Source organism: Canis lupus, chromosome 33, assembly GCF_048164855.1.
Source record: "Canis lupus baileyi chromosome 33, mCanLup2.hap1, whole genome shotgun sequence".
In the NCBI taxonomy this organism is placed as follows: Eukaryota; Metazoa; Chordata; class Mammalia; order Carnivora; family Canidae; genus Canis; species Canis lupus.
The window spans coordinates 36,743,897-36,755,523 of record NC_132870.1 but is presented as its reverse complement, the minus strand read 5'-3'; the positions used below and the strand labels follow the sequence as shown (position 1 = coordinate 36,755,523).

General features: G+C 33.7%; 1 long non-coding RNA gene across 1 annotated transcript in view; it reads right to left on the bottom strand.

The window, feature by feature from the left end:
* Nucleotides 1-2,802: 2,802 nt before the first annotated feature.
* The window catches only part of LOC140623825 (uncharacterized), a 32,676-nt gene continuing 23,851 nt past the window's right edge, over nucleotides 2,803-11,627 (bottom strand). Inside the window, exons 3-4 of the long non-coding RNA XR_012023350.1 lie at nucleotides 8,350-8,469; nucleotides 2,803-3,680 (exon numbers count right to left, since the gene is read on the bottom strand). This is a non-coding gene — a long non-coding RNA (uncharacterized lncRNA). The remainder of the gene's footprint in view (nucleotides 3,681-8,349; nucleotides 8,470-11,627) is intronic.

Here is an 11,627-nt window from a genome sequence, read left to right as displayed (position 1 = left end):
AGCAGGCTCCATTCAGGGAGCCCGACGTGGGACTCGATCCCAGGACCCCAGGATCACGACCTGAGCCAAAGGCAGATGCGCTCAACAGCTGAGCCACCCAGGCATCCCACTAGGGCAACATTGTCCAGGAGAAACAACCCATAAACAAATGTCTGACAGAAGAGTTGCTCTTCATAAGTGACCATGGCCCCATAAGAGCTATTAAAATATTATAATTAGTTTGGCATATGTATTATTTTCAAACCTTTATTGGGAAACTTAAACACTCTATAGGAAGGTTTTTATTATAAAACTAGGGAACAATTTCTTAACTAGACTGTTCACTTAGACTATAGAAGCAATTACTAAAATGTTTCTAAATATTAAATTTAACATTCTGTAGTAGGTAAGATGATCCCTCAAAGATCTTTATGTAATCTTTGCAGTGTGTGAATATATAATACTAAAAAGCAAAAACATTTGTATTTATTTAGGGTCATCTGCTTTAGAATTGAAAGATTGTCCTGAGTTATCAAATATGGTACAGTCTTACCACATGAGCTCTTAAAAGCAGAAAATTTTCTCCAGCTGGAGGCAGAAAAAAAGGCAGCAGAGGAGAAATGAGAGATTAGAGGTTACATTAGTGCTGTTGCTGGTTTGAGGAAGGGACAAAGTGACAAGAAAAGCAGGTGGCCAAAAATAGCTGAAAGAAGCTGGCAGGGATCCCCGGGTGGCGCAGCGGTTTGGCGCTTGCCTTTGGCCCGGGGCGTGATCCTGGAGACTCGGGATCGAATCCCACGTCGGGCTCCCGGTGCATGGAGCCTGCTTCTCCCTCTGCCTGTGTCTCTGCCTCTCTCTCTCTCTCTCTCTCTTTCTCTCTCTCTCTCTCTCTGTGACTATCATAAATAAATAAAAATTAAAAAAAAAAAAAAAAAGAAGAAGCTGGCAGCCCCTGCTGGCAATCTGCAAGGAAATGGGGAGCTCAGTACTCCGTACTTCCTACTACCACAAGGAAATGGGGAGCCACAAGGAATAATTGAAGCCTGCCTACAACCTGCAGGAGCCAGAAGAAAAATCCTCGAGGGCCTCCAGATAAGAGCTCTGGCCATGGACACCTTGACTTTGGCCCTCGGAGGCCCTGAGTAGAGGACCAGCTGCATCTTGATAGAATCCTAACTCTATGGGACTGTGAGACAACGCATTTGTGTGGTTTTAAACTGTCAACTTTGTGGTAATTTGTTATGGTGGCAATGGAAAACTAATACACATTTTTAGCTTAAATGTTTATTCTCCATACACTAAAGTGATTGCAGAACTACATAGTGACAGCTACTCAATGAAAATAAATATTGTTCTGACAAGACTTTTTTCAGTCTTTATAGTACTCCAAAAGTGAGTTGGACTTTGCTATAAGTAATCAATGGCGTTATATGGAAATGCTAAGACTAATATTTTGTGCTTAAAACTTTTAAAGTGATGAATAATTGAATATTTGCTCCTTGGTGATTTCTTTCTTTGATGATTGTGGGAAATTTTTTCCACTTTAAAAAATGGCCAATCTGGAAACATTGATTTCTTGTAAAATGAATTATTTTTGAGATATTTCTCAATGCTGGGCAAGCATGGAAAAAAGGATCATCTATAATGAAGAGTAAGCACACAAAATAGTTTTTTTCTGAGTCATTCATTTTAAGGTTGCATGAGATAATAAGAGCAAAGAAGAAAAATTTGCAGTGGCTTTTTTTCAATATGTGCTTTGACCTTAAAAATATTTAATACCATGCTTTCCAGCTTAATAGGAAATTTATAAATACATATCTTTTTTTTCTGGCTCAGTTAACTTTTTTCCCTGCTATAAATTAATATATTTTCTTTTTCCTGTGCTTAAAATGAAAGAAGTAGCATTTAAATAAGATATCAAAAAAATAAGTGTGCATTTCTTACAGAAAAACTCTTATGTATCACAAGGGCTTATTTTAATCTTTACTCATGTCCTCATTGAACACAAAGTACAGAAATACCCTAAATTTTTCCTCTGAGCTCTCAAACCTTCAGATTTGCTATGATCCTTTATGTTCAGTATTCATTCTTTCCTTTGTCTATATAGAGAAATGTGTGCACACACACGCAATATACACACATCTGTGCACACATGCATACTTACAGAAACTAGTTACTATGATTTTGAGAAAAGGAAAAATTTCCTTTGGATCTCATGAAAGAAATAGGTGAAAAGTGGGTAGAGTGCAACACAGGGGAAAAGCAGACTGGGAGCCTGGTGGAAGCTGTGCTCAGAGATTGGGAGTGGATATAAGGTGAGTTGAACCTGATGGATCCTCCAGCCCTGCATCCCAAGCTTTAAGGCGTTTTTGAAATATCTGCATCATTTTTAATAATAAATAGAAATTTAGGTTGAGAAATAGGTCAAACTAATTTGGGAAAATGAGAAAGTGGTTAGCTTTTCCACCTACACTAAGGTACTGCCTGGAGCCCCATGATGCAGGAAAAAAAAAATCCTTAAAAATGTGTAAGTGGATTGAAACTAGGTATATATGTCACTTAAATATAAGAGAATTGAAAAGAATGATTTTTTTTAGTTCTGTGGTTATTTTTGACAATGTATGACAAAATAATTTAATCCACAATATTTATTTAATGTGTTTCCTTCTTATTTAGTCTGAGATCTACTTTTGACCTTTATATATCCCTTATTTCCTGTTTGCATATTTGAATTACCTATCTTATAGCTTATTCATGTTTTGGAGCTAATAAATGTTACATGTAAGTAATATGCACGTAACAATGAATTAATATACAATTGGGAGCATTTGATACATTTTTTAATCTTTAGAATATATGATATATTCAAGTAAAACAATTTTCTAAAATCAATAAAAAGTCAAAAACAGAAATGCAATGCTTGCATGCAAAATACCTATAAATATAAGTATAAATATAAGAAATTGGTAACAAAAAGAAAATCATAATTAGTATAAACAATGAATTATGTACACTCCAAACCACTCTGCTGAATGACTAAGTGAGAGAAAAAATGATTTCTTCTCATCACAATGTATTGTTAAAGGCAATGCCGTTATAAAGACTGAAACCACAGGGGCACAACGTCAAAAAATGGCTTTGTCTAAACCCTAGCATCATTTCTCACAGGCTGATACTCTTGGGCAGAAGGGTCAGTGGGTGAATGTATCATCCTCTAGTCATCCTGCAAGAAGGCATGCTTGGGCCAGGACTCAGATGAATGTACTGTCAGGCTTTGTTCCTTGTAAAGGATCTCATCCTCAGCTTTCCCATTTATATGGGGTGAGCTTGATATTAGCCCTACCAGTAAAGAACACATTTTTTTTCTTGGATCCAACTGTTTACAGAGATGCTGGGAACAAGTTTCTGAGATGAAGCTGGAATTTTGTGTAACACCTCCCCTTGATTCTGTGGAAAACAGAGTTCAGGGCAGCTAATCTTAATGGGATGGAAATCTCACTTCCTATTTTTATATTTTCCAGGTAATCTGAAGAGAACTCCCTGAAACATTTGCCGTGTACAACTCTACTTTCCCTATACGTAGGACAATGTAGGTTTATTTTTTGCTTCAGTAAAGATCCAGCCAGCTGTGACACAGTTGTATGGAAGTGCTGACATATCCAACCTGTGGTTTTCATTAGAGTGTGAGGATCTACATCTACCTAGAAAATAAGATAAAAGATAAAGATTTACACAAGAGATTTTTATAAACAACACCCCTAAAGTATAGCCCATCCCTTCCTCCTGCATTTAATTGGCCAAACATCACTCATATGCTTATGCTTAACAGCAAGGAAGGTACAGCTAGTTTGTCTAAGGAAACGGACATGGGTTCAGTGAATAACTAGACAGTTTGTGCTACAGTGTAAGTAAGATATCCCTTACAAAGTTGTTTTATTTCCTTCTCAGATTATTCTCATTTCAAATTGGCTGTCGTGACATTTCCTTGAAGAATAACAGTGTCTTACCCAACAGAATTTCTTTAATCTACAGGCTGGAAAGTGGTAAATATGAGTGATGGTGTTACTTGTTGTGAAGAAGTGTTTGCACATGTAACACTTGATTTGCATGTGGTGTTCTTTGAAACTAAAACAGTACAGATCTTTTGATCTCCTAAAGATTAGCGTTTCAAGTTAAATTCAAATTATGGAATATTTTATATAATTATCTTCAAAAGCCACATTAGTATGAAAAGCAAATTTCAGCTGATAGTTCTTTGGGTACACCCCCCCTTTAGACCTATTCTGTATAAGAAATGACACACACAAAATTTTACTTTAGAGCCTAAAACCTTTAGAAAGACTTTTGTTTTTAAATAATATGCAGTTTTTGAAATAATAAAAATCATGCTGCGATATTTTATAATGCTACTTAATAGCAACGAAAGTACAATTTAAAAAGAAAAACATAATGAGAAATCCGCTAACAACTAACAATAATATATAAGAAATCAAGAAAGAAGTTAATCTTAAATTTAATTATATAGAGTACTTGATAACGTTCATATACTGTCAGTTATCTACTTAAATTTGCATCATAATATTCCTTAGTGATCAAAAATTATTTCCAAAACTTATTACTTCTAGAAATATGGGGGTTTTAATTTTGATGGGTAAGATGGTTACTTGTAATTTAAGAGAAATTTAAAGAGACATGCACTTCAACATTCTAAAAGGTAAAAGGGATAACAGAGAAGTTTTGCCACTTGAAATCTCTGCTTTAAAATTACTGAAATGCTAATATTATAGATTTTAAAATGCAATAAAAATTACTAAATATGCCAAAAAAATTACTAAATATGCCAAGAAGTAGGACAATGTAATTCATGATGTGGAGGGAGTCAGTCAAATTAAAATGACCAAGAATAACACAAATGTTGAAATTAGTGTAAAGGACAAGTTCTTATAATAGTATTCCGTATGTTCAAAAGTTAGAGACAGTTATTTTTTTAAATTTTTATTTATTTATTCATGAGAGACACACACAGAGAGAGGTAGAGACATGGGCAGAGGAAGAAGTCAGCTCCATGCAGGCAGTCTGATGTGGGACTCGAACCCAGGATCCCGGGATCACACCCTGAGCTGAAGGCAGATGCTCAACCGTTGAGCCACCCAGGCATCCCGAGACATTTTCAAGTTTTAAAAACAAACTTATTCTCAGACCATACTTTTGTTCTATACCAAACCTAGAACCTGAAATCTGTCTTGATGGTCTAGAAACATTTTATTCAAAGTCTATGCTTACAGGAGAATATTGGTGTCAATTTTTTACACTTAATCTGAAACAATCTAAATAAGATAGGTGCAAATATGATAAATCATTGTTTACCTTGATCCTCTGGCTATCAAATAAATTTAATTTTATTCTCTAATTCCTAATACAAATTTAAAATAGAATATTACATACCTTCATAAATGTGAACAATAAATGCATCAAAATGAAATCATTACTGGCATAATACCATGCTGTTTCTTCTGTGTCACATGTGATTTTTCTGTGTCACATGTAACATATTACATTTTATTGATTGTAAAATATTTTCAATTCTCGAAAAGTTTTTTTTCACACTTATTTTGTTATCACATATGGCCGAAAATAAATGGTCCTCTTATAGCTGGATAGACCTCCAATTTCTAGAGTGTCTGTATTACCACTGCTCTTATAAATGTGAGGTTCATTATTTCAGGGAATGAAAAAACCCTTCTGTCCATGTTAATAATCTCCAATGATGGTTGCTGATAAATACTTCCTAACTCCTCTCATCAGGTTGTAATACATTATTAAGAAAACAACTTTAAAATATTTTGATTTCAAGAACACATAGAACTTTCTCAAATAGCTCATATTTGAATAAATAACCAATCCTTTTAAATCTTTGAGTTAACTGAAATACTTAAATTTGTTTTTAGTTTGAAAGTTCTATAGTAGAATTCAAAAATGTTGTAAATATAAAAAAATATATTTTTTTTATTTTTAAATTTCTAGTATTTTCACAACTTTTTTGGTATTAGATCAGTTTTGTAGATCCTTAAGAAATTTAAAAAAAAATCAGTGACTGCCAGTGGATCATACTATCTCTTCTGTGAGGATTAGGAATGGGAGCTCAGGAAGGTGAGGTGATTCATACAGAGCACTACTTTTCAAACTGTGCTTCAGGATTGTCTGGGGGATCCTGTTATACATTCAAATGTCGATTGCACTCCAGTCCTACTCACACAATCCCTGACAATGAATCTAGCATGAATAATTTTAACCAGCTTCTTAGGCAATTCTAAATTACTTAGGCTGTATCACTGGCCCAGATATTAAAAAAGAAAAATCAATTCTAGGACTGAAGCTGCATATACATCAAGTAAAATATAAACCAATTGTGCTTAAAGAATGTCTTGAGATTTTGAATGTAAACACTAGAATTTTCTAGAAATAAAGTTCCCATAGTTCAACATACTTCTGCTTAATATTGAGCTCCGTTAGAGTATTATCCTAAGTGAAATAAGTTAGATGGAGAGAGAGAAATACCAAATAATTTCACTCATGTATGGAATTTAAGAAAAAACAAACAAAAAACAAACAGATGAACATAGGGAGAAAAACAAGAGAGGCAAACCACTCTTAACTACAGAGAACAAACCGAGGGTTGATCAGGGGAGGTGACTACATGGGTGATGGGTATTAAGGAAGGTATTTGTTATGAGCACTGGGTGTTGTATGAAAGTGATGAATCAGTAAATTGTACACCTGAAACTAATATTACACTGTATGTTAACTAACTGTAATTTAAATAAAAACCTGAAAAAGAAAAAAACCCTGAGCTTTTGAATTTGTTTATGCAAACTAAAATGCTCTGCTTTCAGGTATCATTGCACACATCTGGGGATTTTATGAGTATCATATGTTCTTTTCCTGTTTCAGTCATGAAGGTACAGACACTTAGAGTAAATGTATTTTCAGAATTATATGGCTGGTAAATGATATGCTAAAGATTTGCATTTACAATATTTGATTTTACTTGTAATATTTTATTTAGTGTAACATCTTATCACATCATAATCAGGTGAGAAAAAACTAATTATCTTTTGAGGTAACAAAAATTAAAAATAAAATTTTAATTTTTAGTTTTGGTGAGGGCTGTGAGTGCAGTAGTGAGTGAGTGAGTGAGTGCACTTTGAGATGTTATAGCTACCCATAGTGAATTATTTGAGTCACCTACTATCTGAATGAGACATTATTCTATTCCTCTGTGCCTCAGTGTCACTTAGAGTGACTTACCATTTAGAGGAATAATAACAACCCATCAAGGAAATATAAGCTTTACAAAAGATTTCCAGAAAGGAAAAAATGCATAAAGATTAAGCTACCTGTTCAGCATGCATTCTATTCTTTAGTATTAAAATTGCAAATTAGAAAACTCTATGATAGTATATAAGAATAAAATGAGTATAATTTGATAAATAATGCTCTATAATAGAGATGTACTCACTGGAAATGAGTATACTTCACACTGAAGTGTGTATAGAATGGAATCAACAATCAAATTGTGTCAAAAAATAAAGAGGAATCATGGGCTGTAAAAAATAGACCTGGTGAAATGTCTGATGAAGCCACCCTGTGAATAAAATGAAAGGAAGGACAGGGCCAGCACCTCAGGAGGAAAATAATAACAATAGAGGAGAAGTCATGATAATATCAGTGGAACTATTTACAATCAAGCTATATGAGAAAATGAAGGAAAATAGTTCAGAATATCTTTTGATTTGCTGATGAGAGAACCTCTCTCATGGGCACTCTAGTGTAATATAAACTTATTGGTAATATTATCAAAATAATGTATTTGTTTTGGTTAATGCAAAGTTGGAGAGAAGTAAGAGTCTTGTCATAGCATGGCTGATTTAATGATATTAGTAACTTTATGTAAGTTATTTTCATGGCTAATTCTTTTGTATCCAAACATGAACAGAAATAACAAGCAAAACGGGTCTCTCTTCTGTCTGGTGTGTGTGTGTGTGTGTGTGTGTGTGTGTGTGTGTGTGTGTGAAAATATGAGAAAAGAATGTTCGTTTTCTTTCACTTAATAAATACACAAAAAGTTATAATTGAAACTAACATCCAACCAACACCTTGACATTATGTCATAGTGAACAACAAAATAATCATAGTGGTGAAAAGAGGTAACGGGAGAGATATTAACTGAATTCGAACCTAGAGATTCTTCATGTGAGAATGGAGAAAATCCTTTGTCTTTTGAGATTGAGTTCTATCTATTTTTGTTCTGCTTTATGTATATTTTGTTTTGTTTTGCTTTTAAGATGAGGAATCACTGCAAATACTTACCCTGAATTTTTTCAAAGGATGATTCCTTGTGAAAATAGTGGGATGAGTAAGACCTTCTCTGTGATAAACATCATATGCATGATACTTTGCATCACACTTTTTCTTACCCGCAACAAAAACCTGAAATGTTCAGTCAACGAAAGTGTTAGTAATGATATTCTATGTCAATTTACCATTTCTGTCAGCAAACTTTGTTATAAAAGAGAAAGTGAGAGAAAGTAAGAAAGATGAACCCACACACAAACACAAACAAATGAAAAGATTGAGATATAGTGAGCTTATCTAAAACCAGGTATATTTGACCAGATTCTGAGAAATAAAGATAGAAAATTGATCTTGCAAATAACATATATATATATATAGTATTTATAATATATTTTATAAGTAATTATATATATTTATAATTATGAACAGATGCATAATATGACATTCTAAAAGATACCACACATTTTTTTACGTTGCTTTTTAGAGACAAAGCAATCTTAAAGATTGGACATATTGTGCCCCTCGAAAGGTTGGCTGTAACTGAAACCCAATCTCAATTTCATTCCCTTCTTTCCAATATACTACGGAGAATAATTTCTAAATTCTAATATCCATCCATAATTATGTAGCTTTGTGGATACTGATTTAACTTTCTAGAAAAACATCCATCATTTATTTTCCTTTCAAACATCTACTCACTTCTCCAGACTTAGATAATCTGTTATTTCTTTTTCACAATCAGCTTCCACAACCAGAATTTATGTTAAGTGTATTTACTCTAATTAAAGAAAAACACAAAATAATACAAAACATAATGTTTCCCAATATCACATTTTAAATTTCTCATTCTCCACTGCCTCTACATTCAACTCTATTCCTTTCTCCTCCTGCCTCATCATCAGCTTACTTAATCAATTGCTTTGTTCCAGTTAAGCTAATTTTATTCAATGTTCAGGGCATTTCATGGTCTTTATTGCCTGTAATTTATCTCACACAGCTATTATTTCTGCTTCAAACTCCTTTTTCTTTTAAATCTATCCCATGTTGATTCCTCTACCTCTTATCTTATCATCTACTTCTTAGCATAAATGTCCATTTTCTCCAGGAAGTATTAGAAAATTCTCCTTCCCCTTACATAATTCTGAAAAAAAAATCATAATTACTTGTCTCAGTGACTAATGTCCCCAACTAGACTCTTAACTCTTGCAAAATAATGTCTTCCATATTATGTACTGACTTCCTCGCACAATGCCTGACCCAATTATATTTGCTAACTACGTCTTATAGAAAGCCTTCCAGATACACATACGTCAGTTCACTAATGCAAAAATGATCTATGAGGAGCACCTGGAAGGCCCAGTGGTTGAGCATCTGCCTTTGGCTCAGGTCGTGATCCCTCAGTCCTAGGATGGAGTTCCATACCAGACTCCCTGGAGGGAGCCTGCTTCTCCCTCTGCCTATGTCTCTGCCTTTCTTTGTGTGTCTGTCATGAATAGATAAAATCTTAAAAAAAAAAAGTGACCTATGAAATTAAATAACAGAAGCATTTGGTTAAAAAGTATTTTAGTAAATCATTTACATGTATATGTCTTAGAATAATACTGCCTGGTTTTGGATCCTAGGTCCACTATATATACAATATAATGTTCAGCAACTTATTTATTTTACCTGTTTCTCTTCCATCATAGATAAAATGGTATAACTATAGTATCAACATTGTGAGGATATTAATTTTATTATTTTAAAGATTTTATGTACGTATGTATGTATGTATGTATTTGAGAGCACGAACATGTGCATAGGTGAGCAAAGGGAGAGACATAGGCAGAGGGAGAGAGAATCTTCAGCAGACTCTGTACCTAGCATGGAGCCCTACCTAGGGCTCACTCCCATGATATCCTGAGGTCATGACTTGAGCCAAAACCAAGAGTTGGAAGCCTAAATGAGTAAGCCATCAAGGCACTCCTCAACATCATAAGGATATTTTAAAGATTAAAATGAGATAATACATGAGATAGCCACTTAGAAAAAAGTCTGTAGACACATAAAATATTATGATTATATACCAAACAATAAAATGGGCATAAAAAGATTTAAAATTACAGTTCTACTAAGTTTTCTGGAGCTCAAAATAAATAAAGGAAAAAGAGGTACATGAAAAAAATCTTATATAAGCAATATTATAGTACTACACAAAATGTATAAATTACATTTTATATAAAATTAAAACAAGGGCATCTGGGTGGCTCAATTGGTTAAGCGTCTCCCTTTGGCTCAGGTCATGATCTCAGGGTCCTGGGATTGAGCCCTGCCTTGGGCTCCTTGCTCAGTGGGGAATCTGCTTCTCCCTCTCTCTATCCTTCTGTGTGTTCCTTGTCACTCTCTCTCCCTCTAAATGAGTAAATAAATATTTTTTAAAAAGAAAAAGAAAAGAGAGGAATTCAAGAAGATGCTTTGGACATGACAGAGTCAGCACATTTTCAAAAAAGTATATACATAACAAATTTTATATGTTGATTATGCCTCAAAAAATTGAAATTGGAAGAAAAAATAAATAAAAAATGTCTAACATATTTGTGGAAGTGGGATTATTAAGTAAAGTGACATGCTTAAATTAAGACCAGGATCCCATAAAAGTCCATGTAATACTCAAAGGAGGCAGAGCCCACACATAGTGAACTGGGTACAGAGTGGATGGATGGAGACACATCTGAAGTTTAATCTGGATAGATAAGAACAAACTGTAGAAGGTTTACAATTCTAGGCTGAGAATGAAGCTTTCATTCTGGATTTCATAGTATGTCTATAAAATTACGATCAAGCAGATAACATATTCCATTACATATCTATAATTCATAAATATTACAATAGAAAAAATTAGTAAGAAATAAAATTTATTAAAATGACATTTAATGTATTATTATTCTAAGTAATTCTTGTTACTCTTTTCACCATTAACATAGATTTGAATCTGATTATTTGGATAGAGAGCAGAGGAATGTAACCTAGAAAAAAAAGCAGTTCAATTTGGTTAAGAAATGTGACGATTAATAATAACATTTTTGATTTACAGAACTTTTGCTTCTTCTCCCAACAAGCAAAGACTACAGAATTTAATACAAGCATGATGGACTAGATTATAAAATTCAAAACGTTTTATAATTAAGTATAGGTGTGCTCCAAGAGTAGAGAAGGGAAGATGTGCTCTAAGAGTTTTCCTACCATGAGAGCAATGAAACTCATTAAACCCAAGATTTGGAGATGATGAGACTCATGTTAGGATGTCATCTGTA